The sequence below is a fragment of the Aquarana catesbeiana genome, linkage group LG02 (genome assembly GCF_042186555.1).
Source record: "Aquarana catesbeiana isolate 2022-GZ linkage group LG02, ASM4218655v1, whole genome shotgun sequence".
In the NCBI taxonomy this organism is placed as follows: Eukaryota; Metazoa; Chordata; class Amphibia; order Anura; family Ranidae; genus Aquarana; species Aquarana catesbeiana.
The window spans coordinates 543684903-543698925 of NC_133325.1; the positions used below are offsets into that span (position 1 = coordinate 543684903).

Sequence of the window (14023 nt, forward strand, 5' to 3'; positions counted from 1 at the left end):
TATGTGTATGTGTTAACGTTTATTGTATCGCTAATGTAAATTATTTTAGGCCTGTGTAGCTGGTCAAGTGTTCCGGCGAGTGAGGGGCTGATCACCCTTGGTCATCTGATGTAGCCTGCAGATTGACAGGATAAACCAGACATATTTGAGGAGAAAGTGGGAGAAATATACCGTGGGCGCGTGTTATACTCCGATCTCCACTGACAGAGTGAGAGGAGAAAGCGCCGCCGAGATACAACATAGCCGAGTGTAGTGTGTACTCGGCTAGGCTTGGCTCCGCTCACAGTCACGCCCAGTCTCGCCACTGGACCTGTGTTATGTCCATCATAGGAGCTGGGCCAAGGGGGGACTGGTTGGGACTGCGAGAGGAGCCGAGATACACAGGTCATCCGGCTCTGTGTATCTTGGCAGCACTAAATTTTAAAAACGAGCAAGGCTGCAATGACACTGGGCAAGGCTGCAATGACACTGGGCAAGGCTGCAATGACACTGGGCAAGGCTGCAATGACACTGGGCAAGGCTGCAATCAGACAGGGCAAGGCTGCAATCAGACTGGGCAAGGCTGCAATCAGACTGGGCAAGGCTGCAATCAGACTGGGCAAGGCTGCAGATGGACACTGATCATTCTGCAATGATAGACAAGGCTGCAGATGGACACTGATAAGGCTGCATTGATGGGCATTTAAATGTATGTTTTTTTCCTTAAACTTCCCTCCTAAACTTGGGGTGCGTGTTATGTTATGTTTTGTTTTTTTGTTTTTTTCCCCGTGTGAGTGAAATAGCTCTCTGTTCCAATAGAAGTTCAATGTGGCCTGCGTTCTTAGATAATAGGGCTAAAGTCAGTGGTAGTAATAGTGCATGTCTCCTGGTGTGGGACAACAAGTAAAAGTTAGCTTTTAAACAGCTTGTATATGTGTGTTGTGTCTGTGTGCATTGTGTTAGCAACTGTTGTATAGACTGGTTAAACAAGATTCAGTGTGAACTTAGCATGTCATTGAAGATTTTCTTAAGAGACATGCCTGTGTTAATTTCAGCACTGTGGCAGAAAATGCTTTAAACGCACTAATTTAATGAGTTATTGAGACAATGATCAGATAAAACATAAAGTCTTCAAAAAAAGGCAGGAAAGCGAAGATGGCCAATGTTGTATGCATGTTATTGAAAATGAAAGGACATTGCTACAGCAAAAGAAGGCCAATGGTATACTGAGAGAAAGCAATTATTGGAGCAGGTACAAATTGTGTAACTAAGAATATATTAACAATGGTTGCAAAGGCAGATGCAAATGTTTGTGATCACATTGAACAATTGGTGACTGAGAAATGTGTATTGGAACGGGAAATTAATGAATTAGAGGAAACGTGTAAACAAAGAGAAAGTTGAATTGCCTCTTTGAATCGGAGACTGCTTAGGAAGGAATTATATGAAGCTTAGTCTGCCATGATGGAGTTATCCTCCACACATACAAAAGCTGAACAGTCTCAGGGCTCAGCAAAGATAGAGGCTTGCTGCAAGTGATGTTGCCATGGTAGGAATCAATGTTAGAGATCTGAATGAGGAATATTCAAATAAAAGTGCGGTAACTATGCTTGAAATTGATTCAGGAGTTGAAATGGAAAGCGAGCCTGATCTTTTCAAGGATAGTAACACATTGATAGTGGAGACTTCTGAGGAGTCCATTGCTAGTGACTCCTCAGACAATGAAAAGTGTAAAGTCTGTCGATTCCGATCATAGTAATATTATGCAGCAAATGTGAGTCTGTCGCCATATGCTCAGAGAAGGGCCTATGCAAGGAGACCAGCTCTCGAATGCTTTGTTTGTAAAAAGGGGGGTCACATAGCTAGGTATTGTTTGGTGGCAAATAATGATAAGCAAAGGAAGTCGCATTACCCTAAAACTACACCAAGGCGTTATGAAGTTTATTCTGCTAGATGGGGTAGCAATCCAAGGCATAGAGGCCATAGTAATCAAACCCATTTCCCTTTTAAGACCCAAATGCTGAAACTACAAACCGAAAATAGTCAATTAAGACAGGGGTTTTTTTCCTCCTCTTATTTTTTTTTTTACATTTTTATTTGTTCATTCATTTATTTTATTTTTGTTTTGTTCAGGTGGAAAAAACATTAGGTTTAGTCCACCTGAAAGGGGGAGGGGTCAATGGCTATGCCCTCAATTAGCAGATGAATACATTTTGTTTAAAGACCAGAGTTGGTAGGAAGCCATTTCAGCCGCTGGAGTTATTGTAGTTTTTGTTTTTATTTTCATTAAAAGGTGGAAAAAAGTTCCAAAAGGTTTAGGCTTTGAGCACCTGAAAGGGGGGTTAGTGTATAGGTCTTAAGGTACAGATAAATGCATTGGTTTTTTTTAGCTTTTAAATTGAGAATTTTTCAGAAGCAACATTCACGTTCATTTTTTATTTTTTGCTCTTACCATGGGGATCCATTTTAGAGTGGGTTCAGCCTAAAGAAATCATGGTTGTTTTGATCATTTGTTTAGAATTGAAGAAGCCAGGAATACTAAGGTCCTGGGTTCCAAGGAGAGAACTATAAGTAAACATAGCAGGCGAGCAGATACTGAATAAGAATTTGATTCTGCTCGTTTTTTCACTTCCAGAGTCCTGGTGGAGCGAGATTGGAGAGGTTTTTGGAACAGAGATGAAAGATGTTCATCTGGTTGGCAGTTTGTCTGTGCCATACCACACCACAAATGTGTTCTGATAAACATTCAGGGGAGAAGGGACAAACGAAAAGATTCAGATTAATACTTGCAATATAAGGTTTCTTTTTCTTATGGGCAATTTAGTGCTAATGCGGAATCTGAAAGATTGTGCCCATCAACAAGACTTGTGAAACATTTTGCCGGAGTCTCTCCTGTTATTTATGAATGAAAACCTACTGTGAATACAAGTGCAAGGGGTTGGAGGTTGGGAAAGGAATATAACCTATACAATCCTTCAGAACAAGAAATGTAAAATATGTTTTTTTTATTGGAGGGAAGAATTGAAAGAAGGAAATCATGTTTTTAATGTGGGACATGTATTGACATAACTGAATTAACATGGTGCAGGTACCCAGGAGGCTGGCACTTATGCAGAATTAGGTGTCTGTTGGCCAGACTAGAGGGTGCCAGGTGACACATCAAATGGGGTGAAAATTTCCTTGTAGGGGTGGTGTCTCAATCTTAGCAGTCCTACAGAGAGGTTCTCGGTTACTGGACATTTGGGACACCAGAGCTGGATACCAGTGGCTTACTCCCAGAGATGTGCAGACACAGAATGAGATTCATTCAGGATGCTTATTTCTGAGGAGTAACCGAAAGAGGAGGGATGTATTCAGCACTATATTGGGGGGAATAGGAGCTGGGATGGGTGTTAATGGAGGAGTGGACATCGGTCTCCTGAGGAACAAAGTCTCAGCCATAGCTTCAGACAGCAAGCGGGGCTTTGTTACTCAGAGAGATTGGTGGCATCCTTAATAACTTTCAACAACGTCACATACCCAGGTTAAAGTGGCTCAGGATTTTGTCCACCATGTTGAGAGGTTGGTAGAGAGTGTGATGGTACAGGACAGAAATATGTTATGGGCTCTGGCATGCACGCAGGGGCAGGCGGAGGTATCAACCAACTTCAAGCTGATTGTACAGTCTCTGTATGAGGGGCAGTGGGGCCTGATGAGTTAGCATCACAGTTCAGTAAGATTTTGCCAAAACACATCTTACACTAATCCAAGGTGGTGGTTGAGTGCCTGAATGGGCTGTGCTAGTTTGGATTATGAGATATGTTATGCTTCCTCATTGATCCAATATACAGAAGTGCAGACTCAGTCTGTGTATTCGGTGGCATGGGCTTGCTGACTGGGGATTCTACCTTGTTGCATCTGAGGCTAAACTACCCACATGTGGGCGTGTCCAAGATGGCGCACTGAGTGGCACATGCATGTGAAAGAGCTTCGCCGGGATCCGAGGCTTATTTCCACCTTTTCGGACACCTACGGACACATATCTGTGGCTGGAAACTTCCCCATGCACCGCTGCTCCTCCTGGACACCGAAGGGACGGGGTAAGAGATACGTTTTCCCCGCTGTAACGGAGGAACCTGTCCCGGCCTGTGCAGACCGTGTGGGGGCCCGTGCGTGGCCCTCCACTAACATGGCGTCCCAAACAGAGCCTCAGGAGCAACCCTCGTTGCCTCAGCCTCACAGAAGTTCTGGATGCCATTGCCAAATGCCATGAGTCTGTCACATCCCTCACCACTAAGGACACACGGCTTTAGAATACAAGGCTAAGGACACTGAGAACCGAAATAGAAGGAACAACCTCCGCATTATAGGCCTGGCAGAGGGTGTAGAGGGTTCTCACCCGACTGACTTTGTGGAAAAGTTTCTGCACACCCTTTTGCCCTCAGCCCAATTCTCACCCTTCTATGCGGTGAAGAGGGCCCACCGTATCCCCCCTAAGCCAGGCCCACTAGGATCACCACCCCGCACTTTTATTCTCAAGTTTCCGAACTTTAGAGACAGAGATGAGGTGCTCAGGGCAGCCAGGGTACAGGAAGATCTGGCATACCAAAACAGCAAAATTCTCATTTTTCCTGATTAGTCTGTGGAAACACAGGAAATGAGGTGCTCATTTGATCAAGTAAAAGCAGCCATGTGGGGGCGTGGCCTGACACTGCATGGAGTAGGACGTGTGGACTCTGAGCTCCGTCCATTACTCCTGTAAAATCATTAATCCTGGACCTATTCACTGACCAACTGGCTGGACTACCTCTCTAGGACACCTGGGACAGCTGGCCCTGACTCCTGAAGGAAAAAGACGCACGGCGGCCCGAACGGAGCGGCGATCTCCCGCTCGGCGGGTGAAAAACTAATTGAGACCGCGGCTTCGGCCTACAACCGGAGGCCGCGGCCATCTTGGTACACCCTAATCTCGGCCCTGCTTGGATCCAGCCACACAACACAGGTACCTGGCTGCTAGATAACTCCCTGAAGGAGCTGCACTGTGCTCATCCCTCCTCCTCCTAGCCTGCTCACCCATCTGAGGCCCAGAGAGACTGACACTCACAAACGGCCTGGCTGGAGGCCTGGGCCTACATGTGTTGACCGGCGGCCATCTTGGCACACCTGCCCCCTATACCTGTGCAGTACACATAGACTGCAGCCCTGCTATCCCCCTGTAGGGGCGGTTTATCCTGAGGACGTGGCCTGACAGAGGAATAGGACGCAATCCTGAGAAGATCTGCCCATTACTGCTGACTTTACCTCATCCTGTACCCGCAGACCCCTCTAAACAAGCCTAGTAGCTTTCCTTTTGTGACCGCTGAAGAATCCAATCAAGATGTCTCCCACAAAGGCTCAGAAAGCAGCGACGGCGGCAAAACTAGCTCAGTACCGCCGACAGGAAGGAGAGGAGATGGAGGAAAATGATACAGCGGAAAAGCCTGAGGAGGAACGCCCGGCGGGAGATACGGATCGGCTTCTCGAGGCAATCACATTCTGCAGAACTTCACTAACAGCCCAGATAGAGGAGGTAAAGGTAGATATACCTCTGATCCGGCAAGATTTACATAAACTCCGAGACCGGGTTAAAACTACAGAAAACCGAATCAGCAATGTGGAAGACGCCATCCCGCCCCTGCAAGAGGGGACAGAACGTATACAGCGCCAAATCCAGCAACTGTTCTCCAAGCAAGACGAAATGGAGAACAGACTGAGGAGATGCAACCTGCGATTAATCGGCCTCCCTGAAGGCGCTGAGGGAAAGGACCCCACCACGTTCCTGGAGCAGCTACTTATCACACACTATGGCAGAGAGGCTTTCTCCCCAATGCTAGCTGTGGAAAGGGCCCACCGAATGCCTGCCAGACCGCCTCCGCAGGGAGCACCCCCGCGCACCTTTATAGCCAAGCTCCTTAATTATAAGGATCGGGATGCGGCCCTGAGAATGGCGCGAGAAAAAGGCAACATTTAACTAGGGAACAGTAAAATCGCCATATTCCCTGACTTCTCAACAGAAGTACAGCGCCGCAGACAAGGGTTCACAGAAGCCAAACGCAGGCTGAGATCAAAGCAAATTAAATATGCCATGCTATTTCCAGCCCGACTCCGAGTAGAGCAAGATGGCAGAGTTCACTTTTTTGAGGACCCCGAGGAGGTGATAACCTGGCTGGAACGCCAAGGGGCACCAGAGAGAGCAGACTGATACCGCTGTAAGTACTTTTTTTTGCTACCACTTACCACAATCAATACAGCATACAACTCCTGACACTTATTGCAGACCTGATTAGAAATTAACAGATATGCGCTGTGCACTGAAGTGGACATATACAGATCAAACTGCTAGATTTAAATATTCTTTGCACTAGCCCATTTATTCGCTCAGTGAGCCAGATGGAAGACCCGCCAAGGAACTGTGAGTTGTATCCTTACCACGAGAGTCAAGTTTAGCCAAACAGTCAACAAGCTGATTTTTTTCCCTTACCCACATTTTTTACTTTAATTTGTTTTCCCCTGACATCTGATGTGGCTCAATATGTTTTTTGAGAAGACGGAGCCCCGGAGAGGGCACAGTCCTGCCCCTCTATTGCAAAGTGCAGCGAGACTTTACCCCACTCGACATCAGAGAATATGCTAGTGGGATTGGGGACCACTGCAATGAACAATTATATACCGCTCCTCCAATACGGAGTGTAACCCGTCAGCACTCTCTTGTGCAGTGGCCCCAATTACTCACATGTTTATGGCTTCACCATGCAAAGTTTTGTATTTCCTTGTTGGGGATTTTCAGTCGGTTTGGGGATGATGCCTGCAACGGTTGGGGAGGTTGCAAGGCGGGGTGGGGGGTGGTGGGGGGGATAGTTCAACCGTTGAACAGATTTATATGTGTCATAACCAGATGGTACACCAACCAAAGTTGGACATTGTTGTTGCAGACATTAAACGTTATGCTATACTTAGTGCAATGCACGCTAAATATACATTACAGACATCTGAGAAGGCTAACCAAAAATCTAGATGTATATATGATGGCTGAAATACGTTGCTGTATAGAAGAGAACACATGGGGACTCTAAAGTTTCTTACCTGGAATGTACGGGGCCTGCGTGAGAAGATAAAACGCTCGGCGGCCCTCACGTTCCTTAAAAAACAACACGCTGACATCTTAGTCTTAGTGGAGACTCATGTGGAAGGGAGATTGCAAATGGCTCTTCGCCGACCATGGGTCGGATGGGCATTTCATTCAACCTACACATCACACGCACGTGGAGTATCAGTTTTGGTGGCCAAATCGGTACAATTTGAACTTATAGAGGTTTCCACAGACCCGCAGGGACGGTATGTCTTTTTATCTGTCAAGCTGTATGGGGAACCTTTCCTTATTTTGGCTTTCTATGTACCCCCCCCATTCTCCATGCCCATAATCTTAGAGGGCTTCACATTCATGACCAAACACCCCACAGTCCAGGCGGTCTGGCTGGGGGATTTTAACACCACACTAAACCCCTCGGTAGATAGACTTCAACCCTCGAATCCACAACCAATAACCAACAGAGAAACCAAATTTGCCAAGCTAATTTCCTCCTTTCACCTTGTGGATTCTTGGAGATACAAATACCCACACAAACAATTATTCTCTTGTTTCTCTTCCTCCCACGGCTCTATGTCTAGAATTGACATGATACTGTTATCACAAAGTCTCACACCCCGACTACTAGAGACGGCTTTTTCTCCCAGGCTGTTGTCTGACCATAGCCCATACTGGATTACACTAAGCGTGCCCACTGACAAACCAAAGCGGAATTGGCGATTAAACCCGTTCTGGCTCTCACTACTCCCTGAGGATGATGAACTTATGAATGAGTGGAAGTCGTTCTTCAGGAACAACGACCGCTCAGCTTCCCTGACAACAATCTGGGAGTCTTTTAAATCTCATGTTCGCATGATACTCTCAACCCGCATTAACAGAATTAAAACAGATTCCTCTGGAGAGCTTGATAGAGCGATAACGGTACTATCCCAATCCGAACAAAACTATATAGATGATCCCTCTCCCGCAAATGCAGACTTACTTAAACTTCAGGCCAGAATAGTAGCCCAACTCCAATATGGGAAAGAGAGACACAAAATGTTCTTTGCTAAACAAAAGCTGTTTGAGCACGGGGAAAAGGCTGGCAAGCTCCTAGCATACCTGGTACACAGTGAAGATAGACCCCCTGTGGTAATATCTTTACACGGCCCTGGCGGTGAATCCATCACTAATCCCCTCACAGTAACCTCTATGTTCAGGGATTTTTTTATTGACCTCTACACCTCAAAAAGTCCTGAGGATAAGGGCCCAATGAACTCCTTTTTGGAGGAGACGGCATTTCCCCAGTTAACAAAAGACCAGGTTGACCTTCTTGAGGCACCACTCACTGAGGAAGAAATAGCGTTGGCTATTGCTGGATTTGCCAGGTCCAAATCCCCAGGCTCGGACGGCCTACCTATAGAATTTTACTCCCAATTCGGCGATTTTTTGATCCCAAAACTTCTAACCTTATATAATCACCTATTCGAGACATTTACACTCCCCGCTTCTATGAGAGAGGCAACAATAGTCCTCATACCCAAACCGGGAAAAGATCCAGGATACCCCGAATCCTACCGCCCAATCTCCCTATTACAAGTAGATATCAAGATATTAGCCAAGGTACTCTCCCTCCGACTCAATCAGGTCATTCTCTCTCTGATACATACGGATCAGGCGGGGTTCATGCCTGGTCGTAACACCTCGTTCAACCTACGAAAATTGTTCATAAATTTACAGGCCACACATGAAAATGTGGGATCCCGGGTGATTGTGACGCTTGACACGGCCAAGGCATTCGACTCCGTGGAGTGGGGATACTTATGGCAATGCTTGGGAAGATATGGCTTTGGCCCCAGATTCCTTAAGTGGATCAAACTGCTTTATCAAAACCCCACAGCTAGAGTGGTGGCGAACGGATGGCCGTCTCAAGAGTTTGACCTCAGTCGAGGCACGAGACAGGGCTGCCCTCTTTCCCCACTTCTCTACGCCTTAGCTGCGGAGCCTCTGGCTGTGTCGATCCGTGCAGACCCCGAGATTGTGGGTCTACAAATGGGAACCTTAACTGAAAAAATTAGTTTATATGCGGACGATACCCTATTATACCTCGCTGACTCAGGCCCATCCCTTCAAAAAGCACTACAGTTGATCGAACATTTTGGAACGTTTTCCGGTTTAAAGATGAACTGGGAAAAGTCTCAGATACTACCTATAGACAGTTTCCCACCATCTGAATCATGGACAGATACCCCACTAAAAAGAGCAGACACAATCAAATACCTGGGAATCCATATATCCAGAGATCCGGCTGATTATATTCCCCTTAACATTGAACCCCTCTTTTCACTAGTCAAAACCAAACTACGCACTTGGGCCCGCCTACCACTAGGAGTATGGGGTCGCATAAATCTGATAAAAATGGTCCTTCTCCCAAAAATCCTCTACATATTGTGGCATACCCCACTCTATCTCCCATTAAAACACTTTAAGTCTCTTGAAGCTTTACTCAAACCCTTTGTGTGGGGGACTAGCAGACATAAAATCGCATGGTCAGCGCTTAAAAACCCGACAGACATGGGGGGAATGGCCCTACCGGATCTGAACCTCTATTACATTGCATCACAACTATCACAACTATTCCACATAGACAAGACAGACAACGTACGCTTCCTGACCCTTCTTTGCTCCAAAAGTGTGCAACTCACAGGTGACTCTCTGTACACAATATCGGCGGGATCCAGGAATACTGAAATGGGGGGAGACAAGAAGTCCTTGCTATACCATTATAGACGTATTTGGGACCTTGCCTCCACCAAATTAGAAATACCAAGACTGCACGATCATACACCGATATGGCACAATAGAGATATGTCAGAATTCATTAACATACCGGACTCGGAGCTGTGGGAGTCTAGGGGAATTTATTATATACATCATCTGCTGTTCAATGGAACTCTCAAAACCTACGATACACTCAAAGAGGAATTTTCTCTTCCACACTTCATGTTTTTCAGATACCTGCAAGTAAGACATGCAACCCAAACACAATTCTTACAGGTTGAGGCTCCTCCTGCTCTTCATCCCGTTATGGCTATTGTTAAAAGTACAGACTCACGTGGACTAATATCCACATTTTATAATATGCTTCTAACTCCCACCTCGTCAAAAATAGCGTTTGATTTGAAGCCTCGATGGGAGAGAGAGGTGGGCCTGATGGAAAATGAGGAGTGGGAGGAAGCCCTCGAGACATGCAAAGCAGTATCACCAAAACTCTCGGACAGACTCTCTCAGATTTACATAACACATAGAACATACCTCACCCCAATTCGAGTAGCCAGATATAAGCGTAATCAGTCCACTCTATGCCCGATGTGTGGCCAAGAAACAGGTACGTTCTTTCATTTAATATGGACATGCCCCAAGATACAACAACTATGGAAACAGGTCATAACATTTCTACACGACACCATGGGCTCCCCAATAGCATTAGAACCAAAACAATGTCTCCTAGGAATATTTCCAGACACAGTTGACAAATTCACCAAGGTATTCCTACATGAGACTCTATTCTCCGTCAGAAAAATTATTGCAAGAAAGTGGATGAGACCATCCCCTCCCAGTGTGACGGAGTGGAAAATAGAAGTTAACAATACCTTGCCATACAAAAAACATATTTACATTAACAGAGGATGTCCGACGAAATACAACAAAATCTGGGATCGATGGTTGCAAGAACCTGAAACTTGCACTTAACCATAAACTCGCTCAGTAATACAGCATGTGGATCTCTGTACCTAAAACTCTATTCCAGATACATACAGAGAAAGTATAAACCAAAAGATACCATGGTCCATGTTGTTCCCCCAAAATGGTCATGTCTGTACTAAACACAATATATCCCCTATAGACTTAAAGGTATATAACAACAGTGTCACATTATGCACATACATAGCACGTGTACTAAAATAAAATACAATTAAACCAAATATGTTCAACGGGGGGGGTGTGGGAGGGAGATAATATTACACATTATGATGATAGTAGTTCATGGTGGTATACATTTATTTCTACATTAACATATACTACCTCTAATGTTGATTATATTAACAATGTATACTGTCCTTGTTTAATGCGCTTTTTTTATGTATATACATATTGGTAATACTATGTATTTATATGCATCATCTTTGCCTAATAAAACCCTGTTTGATGAAAAAAAAAGCAGCCATGTGGCTTAAGGGTATCAATTACAGTGTCCTGTTACCTGCACGCCTACGGGTGCAAGATGGCGAATCGACAAAATTCTTCACTTCCCCCCAGAGCTGCATCTGCATCCCTGCCCCCACACTGCTGAAGGTACTGACCTAACTATCCTGGAATTTGCCATTGCTGTGATCTACAGCACCTATTTTATATGACTGCCTAGCATCTAAAATTTTTGCTATGGTGGGCAATATCTCCTCGGCGGGGAGAAAAATGTTTTTGACCTTGTTCATTCATTGTACCTGTTGTGCCTACTGTGAATCGTTAGCTTGCAACGTTGGAAGAAATGTGCCTCTGGTATATCCAGGCGATCTAAGGCCGCTGTGGTGGTCGTCTTGTTAAGTTTCAGCAATCATTACACCATGTGCTGGTGTCACCACTGCATCTGCAAGCCCTGCTGGAAAGACACTAATCAGCAAGAGACAATATGCAGTAATGTCCTGCTTTCTATATTAGTGTAAAATTACTCTGGAAGAGTCTCCCTTGATACTTTTACTAATCTTATGGCAGACTCTAGTGATCAATCTGTGGAACTACAGGTACAACAATTAATCAGAACTATGGTTTGCTGTGGCAACCTAGTTCTCCTGCACTTTTTCCTCACTCGACACATTGGAAAGCCGCTTTCTCCAATACACTGAACTCCTCCTACACATTACCCCTACTGTTAAGGGTGCCTCCTGTGCCTTCCTTTCATATACCCAAGTTGGGCTATTTTTGTACAATCAGCTGAAGCCTTAACATTTTTTTTTAGTATTTTTATCCATAAGCGGTGGAGCCTCTCCCCTAACAAACAGACAGTCCTATATCAGTGTGAGACTACACCCATTGGTTCACGCCCCCTAGCATTGGGTGTATAATGTTTGGGGACTCAAGCATTCCTTGGTTGGGGTGGGGTTAATGTTGGGGTTATTAAGAATGTTTATTGTTGTAACAGGTGCTTCGTGTCATAGGTGCTCAGAAGGGAATGGTATAGAACTGTATGTATTGTCGATTATGATGTGTCCTGAGCTGAGATGCTGCCCCCGCGATCTTTCTCCCCCTGTCCGAACTTATCACATATACTCCAAATGTCTCGGTTTACAATAATATCGTGGAATGTGAGAGGCCTGAACTCAGTGGTTAAGTGCTCCTTAGTGTTCCGCTTCCTCCACAAGCATAACCCCCACATCTGTATTCTGCAGGACCACAAGACAGTTTGCCTTCAAAAATCATGGGTAGGCCAAAACTATCACGCCACATATTCCACATATGCTCGCGGGGTCAGCATCTTAGTCCGGAAATCTCTACCTTTTAGGCCTATTGAAATTAAGACTGACCGGGAGGACAGATATGTCATTATTCATGCCTCGATCGACGACAGGAATGTTGTGTTGGTGGGCCTATATCTACCCCCGCCGGCCTCAGTTCAGATCCTACATGAAATTATGCAAATAGTGGTTCAGCTAGACGCCAACCTTGTTTTTCTGATAGGTGATTTTAATATGGTCCCACATGTAGACCTAGATAGAATGTCTGCCTCAACCCAGGACTCTCCGGATCGCTGACACATTCACCATGACGGACGTCTGGAGACACCTCCACCCGACGCAAAGGGAATACACTTGCCACTCCACTACTTTTAAGACCCTGTCCAGAATAGATTTGGCTTTCGCCTCGAGCCCGGCTCTACTCTGTGTCCAGGGTATATCTGTGCTTCCTAGGGGTATATCGGACCAAGCACCCCTAAGCCAATCCTTGGCACTAACTGTTTACCCTGAATCCTGCCTCTGGAGATTATCCAGGTTTTGGGCATCGGAGGAACATTTGCAGGAGCCTATGACTGCCTCCATATGTAATTACTGGACTGATAACGCAACCTCGGCCACCCCAACGGTACTTTGGGACTCCTTTAAATCCTGGGCTAGAGGGGAATATATCTCTAAAATTTCACGCATTAAGAAAGAGAGGGCTCGAACTTTGGTGGAGCTGGAGGAGAGAGCAACATCACTGGAGGTGGATTTTGTCTCCAACCCTGACAATGCCCACTACCAAACTTGGCAACAGGCACTATGCAACCTCTCTGATGCCAGAGTTGCGGAGATAGATAGGGCCCTACTATACTCAGCTCAGCGGGTATTTGAGTTTGGGGGTGGGGGGGGGAAATGGGAAACTCCTGGCATGCTAGCTAAAGGCAATATGCCCTCTACTCCCACTGGCTCCATTAGGGACTGTCATTCCCAGCTGCTTTCTGCGTCATCTAATATTAATAACCAGTTTTGGGAATTTTTCGAGGAACTGTACACTTCCAGGGTGAACTATTCAGACTTTGATCTCTCCTCCTTTTAGGACTCTGTCTTTCCCAGTCTTAACCAAGGAGGACAGGGAGAGGCTGGAGGCTGATATCACCCTGGAGGAGGTTCAAACTGCTGTGGGTGGTCTGAAGGAGGGGAATGGCCCCTGGGGTGGACAGCCTACCATCCGAATTCTACACTACTTTTACAGAACTCCTAACCCCTAAACTGCCGAAATTGCTTTCTGACTTTGCTTCCCTTGAGGTTCTACCTGACTCCATGATTGAAGCTATAATAGTGCTGGTCCCCAAACCAGGTAAAGACCCCCTAGAATGCACGTTGTGCAGACCCATCTCCCTGCCGAACGTGGACGCTAAGATCTTTGCCAAGATCCTGGCCAACAGACTGACTCAAGTGATCAAGG

At 45.7% G+C, this 14023-nt stretch overlaps 1 protein-coding gene across 1 annotated transcript in view; it reads right to left on the reverse strand.

Annotated features, from left to right (window-relative positions):
• Window positions 1-14023, reverse strand: part of AHCYL1 (adenosylhomocysteinase like 1) — a 707570-nt gene that overhangs the window by 583789 nt on the left and 109758 nt on the right. The gene's annotated exons all lie outside the window — the stretch shown is intronic.